Source organism: Alligator sinensis, unplaced genomic scaffold, assembly GCF_000455745.1.
Source record: "Alligator sinensis unplaced genomic scaffold, ASM45574v1 scaffold301_2, whole genome shotgun sequence".
Classification (NCBI taxonomy): domain Eukaryota; kingdom Metazoa; phylum Chordata; order Crocodylia; family Alligatoridae; genus Alligator; species Alligator sinensis.
Genome location: NW_005841874.1, coordinates 298,536 through 305,565, shown reverse-complemented (window position 1 = coordinate 305,565; position 7,030 = coordinate 298,536).

Below are 7,030 nucleotides of genomic sequence, written 5' to 3'. Positions count from 1 at the left end.
CAGCCCCTGCTCCACTCCTTCCCTCACTGTGGGGGGCCTCAATCTGCCCCCCACTCCTTCCCTCTCTCCCCCACCCATTCCCCTCCACAGACTTACCGGCACAGTGCTGTTCTACACACACCAGAAGAAAAAACCCTGAGATCTGATCACTCTATCCAGAGATAACGAGCCAGACTTCATTTGAGTTGGAAATTGGGAGTCTCACAACTTGTTCACCAGAGTTGGCATTACTATGCAAACAGAGATTTTCAGAGACTATTAACTTGGCTGTGCTTGGAGGAATTTGTGTGGGGTTGGGGACAGCTGCCAAAACATCTGGCACAGGAAACTTCATCTGAGTGGTGAAAGTTTACTGTAAAGTTTAAGCAACTGGAACAAAGTGTCATGATGAGACATGTTAAATCCAGGAGTTTCTTATAATAGGTTCCCTTCTAACAGAATCAGCAGCAATGCAGGAGCAAGGCATATAGGGAAGGAAGCCTTACACCTTCTCTTCCATTGCTCAGTTTTCAGTTGGCTGTTATTTCACAGGTTCCAGTTCTTCGGATTGAAAATGTAAGTCCTTCCTCAGTTTCTAATTTGAGGTGGGTGGGAGTCCTGGAGACACAGGGGTTCTTTTTGCCACACCCTTGAAAATAAATACGGATCAGATAAGGCAGTGATAAGCACTGTCAGGTGCACAGACACCTGCACATGATGGACCAGGTAAACCTAGATGTTTCAAGCAGGAGTTCATAGTGTCAAAAATACTCTTGTGGTCTTTCTGAATTGTAATAGAATAGCTGCAATAGTTATATAGCAATAATTGCAGTCCTTTGCAACAGATGAATTAGCCTATTATTTTTCCACAAGCGCTTCTGAGGAATCCCATCATTTTCTGAGGTCCCAACTCTAAGGGGGATCTCAGGTGTTTGACCAGCTCCCTAACGATGGTTATTTCATCGTCTCTGCCTCATGGCGAGGCTGGGGTAACACAGCTGCAGAAGCCATTTCCCAGTTTCGTCTGACGATCCTGAAGAAATTTTATTTGGAGTCTTCTTGATCGCATGAAATACAGCCAGGTTCCTGCTGGAACTTAAATTGCACAGTAGAGATGTTTGTGCTCCCTAGCCTGTCTTGGGAAAACATTAACAAGGAGGGTGCCGCATGCATGTGAACCTTGGACTGCAGGGTGTTAGGAGAAGAGCCAGGGAGCACAGGGGTCAATGGACAGAACCCAGATGTTCCTTGAAAGTCTCATTTGGAGACAGGTTAGGGTAACAGATGATTTGAAATTCATAGCATCAGTGATGCCTAAAGACTGCCATTGTGCACGGAGTCTGAAATGCAATAGGTGCTGTGGTTCTTTGCTGCCTTCTTCACAGAGAAGTAAATCTTCCGCCAGCTGATTGATTGAAACCCCTGGTTACATAGATGATTTTGGGCAGTGCCATTTGTGCAAGCAAGCAAACTTTTTTTTTTTTAAACAGCTAGGAAATGAGAGACGAAGAGGAAAGGCTTGAATGTTTTTAGTCCTAAAGAACTGCTCAGAGCCTTAAAATAAAAAATATGCAAGAAAACAGTAGCCCAAAGGTTGATTGTTACCATTGCACAGCACAAACACGATGTGTATAATGCTGACATAGTAATGATCTGGGAACATTCCTGATGGTTAAAAGGAAACATGGAAACATACTCTTGTGACTTGGTCTGTGCTAAGATGCATGCAAATAATCTTTCTGTAAAGAGCAGAGCAGAGGTTTCACATGTAGTGATGTTTTGAATCTGAAACAGATTTCTATAGGATAAGTACCATGCTTTCTTACATATAACCCATACCTCCCCTCCAAAAATCAGGTAGTGAATATTGGAGTGCACATTATACATGAGAGAGTGATTTTCCTGGGTCCAGAATTTAGGTGGGGTGCCGGTGGTGGTAGCAGCGTTATTGTGGCTCTGGTCACCTCTCTCCTTTTGACCCCTTATGTACCATTCACTTTTTGTCTCCCCTGACCTTACCTGCTCTCAGGGTTCAACTCCTGCCCATCACTTCCCCTCTCTTGTCCAAGACCTCTTAAGTGCTGTCCAAAACTCCTTGTGTGGCTCTAAGAGAGAATTTATCTATGGCCCTGCCACCAAAATCTCGGTAGGTGTTTGGCAGCTTTCCACTCCTCAAGCTCCACCTTTTGGCAAACCAGTTTTGGTTTCCCTGGGCTGGAGTTTTCTTTTTCCCCCTAAACTATTTTCAAGGTAACAGACTACCTTTAAAATTGAATGACTTGCTCTTCACCCTAGCCCTGGAGGTGTGTCAGAAGCCTGAGCAAGGGAGGTGGCTGGAAACAAATACAGTTTATAATACAATGATATCAGCCAGAGGTCTTAAGTCGTACAAAAGATTTCACGAGTTGTTGTATTGAGTTGTTACTTCACTCAGCTGGCTATTGTTAATTGGCTGCAACTCATGGAGGGTGATTGCTGATTGTGCTTGAACATTATGACAGTTTGTGCCTCTATGCCTCACCCTTCTTCATGCCTCGAGGAAATCCTCCATGAGTGCTCACTTGTCTATCTCCATACCATGTTCCTTTGTGAAGCTGGATCCTTAGGGGCACAAGAAGTCATTAGATGCCATGTCCTCTTGAAGCATGTATTTCATTAGCACGGTGTTGGTGGATGTATGTATGGAGTTTTTTGTTTTACTGTTTGCCAAAGACTTGAGTGTTGCAAGCAGGGCATCAGGAGTCTGGGTTCTCAGCACTCAGTACGGGTTTGTAAGGGCAGGGATGAAATGAATGACAAAGTTGGCCAGTTTGCAGCTGGTTTGCATCTTTACTTGTACTGCACCACTAACCTACCCTGCCCCAGGCAGGCAGGTAAAGATCGGTTGTAGCTGTCTCCGTCACAGTGACTGATGCCAAAACCTTGAAAATATTTTAGTTTTTGAAGAAAATATTTGAGTTTTCATTTTTTACCAGGATGAAAAGGATGCAATATCAAAATATACTGCAGGATTGAAAGTTAAAAGGTTTGAATTGGTAATCATTACCACTTCTGTTTTCACATTTTTCAGAGAAGAAGAACGTTTTGATGGTTGCACATACATGAGTTTTGGTTTGTTTGAACCGATTCAAATCATATTCATAGAATCATAGGGAAGTCAGGATGGAAGGGACCTCTAGAGGTCATCTGGTCCAACTGTCTGCCTGGATTATTCCTATCCAAACCATCCCATACAAACCATGATCTAAACTCTACACAAGACTACCACCAACCCTGGCACAACACAAGGCACAACACCCAAACCTGCCATAGGTAAAGCAGGGGAACCACAGCAACCAATCTCCTGCTTCTATGAAGTGTTAATATATGCTTAGGAGATCCTGGATAAAGGGCCATGCCCCCCACCACAGAGAAAGGCAAACCCCACACTGCCCTTACATATCTGACCATATGATAAAATTTCTTCCTGGCCCTAAATATGGTGATCGGTCTGACCCTGAGTGGAGGGGCAAGAGCCTCTAGCCAGGACCGTCTGGCTTTGGTCCTAGCAGAAGCATTGGCACAGCCCGGTCAAATTTCTCAGCCTTGGCTGTAGCCAACACCCAGCTGTTCTGAGGGAGGCTTAAAAATACCCTGACACATGTAGCAGAAAGGGCACAACCAGTTAAGGCCAGAAGTATGGGAAATACTCATAATAAAACATAGGCATAGCTGCACTTATATCATTCCTGACTAGTGTGACTTCACGTTTTATAGTTTCAGAAGGACAAATAAATATAATTATGTAATAGACACGGGCAAAGTGATCATATTTGCTTGAGAAAATACTTTCAAATCTCTTTGTTTCATTCCAGCTGCTTTGTTGTCTCATTATTTTTCAATGTTTTTTGCTTTGGAGTAGCGTGCAGGACAGATATGCCCATCGTGACTCACGTTAATGGTTGCACCGTCCAAACTTCAATGCTCTGCTCTCACTTTTTGGTTGTTATCTACAGACTAAAGATGAGCCTGTAACAGGGAACCTCGGGTTCCTGTTACTTTAATGAGAAAAAGATAGGGCCTCGAATAGGGGTTAGCAGTAAAAGGAAGGCAGCAAAGAAACAGTGCTGCCTAGGCAGGGAGCTGCCCATTAGGTTGAAAGGGTCCACCTGCGGCCAGTTAGGAGAATCCTGTCTGAGGGGAGATGGCTGCAGGGAATAGGCCAGGAATAGGCCAGCTAAGGAAATAGGCCAGGATGGCAGAGCCTAGCTTGTGCAGCAGGGTGGCTGCTAGAGCAGCAGTCATAAGCTGCCATGACAGCCAGCCTTCAGGCCTGAACCAGAAACCTCTGCTCAACTGCAGCCCCACCTGGGTCAGGGCTCAGGCAGTGTATAAGCTTAGGGCCTGGGCTAAGTCAGGGGGACTGGCCCAGGAAGCTGCAGAGTGGGAAGCTCCTGTCCATGAATTGGTGGGAGGGGCTCGGCTGACTCCTGGAATCCCCTAGGAATGCTAGTAAGGTGCTGAAGACTTGCTATCGGGTTATATAACCCAGGGCAAGGGGAGGTATATCTGCTCTGACTGTAAGTGCTGTTGATGTTTGGACTCAGCATAGGTTTAGTTTATGTTCTAGCCAGTGTGCCTATTCCTTTGTTACAGTTTATTCCGGTGCTTTGGGTTTGGGATGATCAGGGGTTGGTGCCGGTCCCAGTAGTGCCTCTGGGCATGCAGGTGTCTTGAGTCCACCAGGGGCTAGTGACCCAGGACTTGGAGTGGGCTTTGGCCCAAAATTAAATGTCAGCAAAAGAAGATGGTAGCCTAGCTTGGGCGGTAGCCAAGCAGGGCCAGGAGACCCAGTCAGAGACAGCCAAAGGAGGCTCAGCATTCAGAGCAGGGTGGAGACCAGGGCCAGGGGCCCAGACAGACCAAGCCAAGGTAGGCTCAGTGCCCTGAGCTGAGTGGAGATAGGGCCAGGGTCCCAGAAAGACAGAGGCAAAGGAGGCTTACTGCCTGGAGCAGGACAAGGTCTGGGCCAGGAGTGTCCAAGAAGAACTGACAGCAAGGGCAGTGGGCCCAGGATTCAAGTAAAAGAGATGGGCTGGAACCCAGAAGTCCAGTTCAGCATAGTGAGCTGGAGTTAGAAGGCCCAGCAAAAGAAAAGGGACAGAGGCTGAGAAGGCTGAGCCCCTGATAAGGGAGCAATTGCACAGTACATCTGTGAGGCATGAGTGTGGTATAAGAGGTGGTAGGAGCACTAAAAGCCCTTAAGGCTACAGGTGCCCTTTGAGGGCACAGGCAAGTCAAAAGGATTGACTTAGACTAAGAGGGGCAGAACTTAGACCAGCAGGGTCTGGGTGGGCCCTGCTGGTTGCTAGAAAAACTGGGGCTCACTGTAGAATCCTCAGGCAGGCTGTCTTTTGATCAAACAAATATTTTAAGGCATGGCAAGCGAGTGAGGAGGGGAGGGCACCCTACATCTAGAGTGGGGTGAGGGTTGCGCGAACATCAGAGTGCATTACAGCCACCCCAGGAGCATGAACCTTGCTCCAGAGCCCAACTCAATGTATGATGAAGACAACATGATTCAGTCTATTTTGGACCTATTCGTGGCAGGTACAGAGACCACAGCTACCACTATGTGCTGGGCATTCGTGTATATGGTACTTAGATGAGGTGGCGATAAGTTTCAAAGAGAAAGCCTAACAGTTAACACAATTTGTAGAAACAGTACAAGTTCCAACACTAATTTTTAAGGAGCTGCTGAATTAGGAGGTTTGCAGGCCGGGATGCCACATCATGTTTCATTTTTATTGACTGCAGACAGAGTGTTCAGTCTGGCAAAGTTGTTGAAGGAACTGCAGCCAAAGTTTGAAGGAGCTTACTGCCTAACTGTTCTGCAGACTTACACTGAGGGAAGACAGCTGATAACATTTAACCTAAAATGAGATCTTGGCCTGTGCAGTGTGAACAGCCTTGTGCTGCGATCTCTCAGCAAAATATAACAAAGATAATTTGTGCTTGGTAACAGAAACATGTATTCTTTTAACAATAGAAGAGAAAACAAGAACCCCTACCACGGACAAGGAGGTGGGCTATATGACCTCTCACAGTGCCTTCCAGCCCTAATTCTCTATGAACCATATTCATAGTGACATGCAAGATGATTGAGAGGGAGAAAAGTCATTGGAGAGAAGAGAGGGCGATCACAGGCATGTGGCATGGTTGCAAAGCACATAAGTAGAGTTCTGAAGGATTGGACGTGGGGCTCAGAGATAGTGAAAGACTAAATGCTGGCATTGCAGTACAGCTACGTAGCACGTGCTCAATTAAGTTTGCAATGCAGCTCCTGATAAAGAAGACTTTAATTTTCCAACTGCAACACCTCTACCTGCTCTAATCTTCCCTTGCAGCGGAGACTCCTAGGGTGTGCCTGGCTTGAGAGAGACTGATGGGGAGTTGGCAGGCCAGAGGTGGTTGCACCTATTGTTTGGGGATCCTGGAGCAGAGGGGCTCACACACTTGCCCCGAGTTTTGCAAAACATAAAACTTCCCATGAGCTTTAATTTAAAATCAGAAAAGGACATAAAATATTGTGAATTGTGACAATCATAAGGGGGGGGTTATTTTTTTTTTAAACTCCCAGCGGTTGCTGTATAATATTGCAAGAAACTGCCCTACACAAATGCTGTGATTCATGAGATCCAGCGCTACGGGAGCATTGTTTTAATTATAATCCCCAGGGAAAGTGTGAAGGACACGGTGCTGCTGGGGTATCCAATTCCAAAGGTACAGGTGTCCGCTGTGATATGCTTCTGCCATCAGATATGCAAGGAAGTGCAGTCTCTCTCCTCAGGTGTATATGCTTCTCCTGCCCACCGCAGGTAGTGCCTTAGTAAGCAGCATCAGTGCAGGATGCCAGTTGTGTTACTGGGCCTCTTGTCCTCATTTTTAAAGTTTCTCACAGATGGCCTCATTCAGGAAAGCTCCCACTTTCAGTAGAGCATTGAAACATAGATGATTCATAGATTCATAGATTTTTAGGGTCAGACAGGACCTCAACAGATCATTGAGTCTG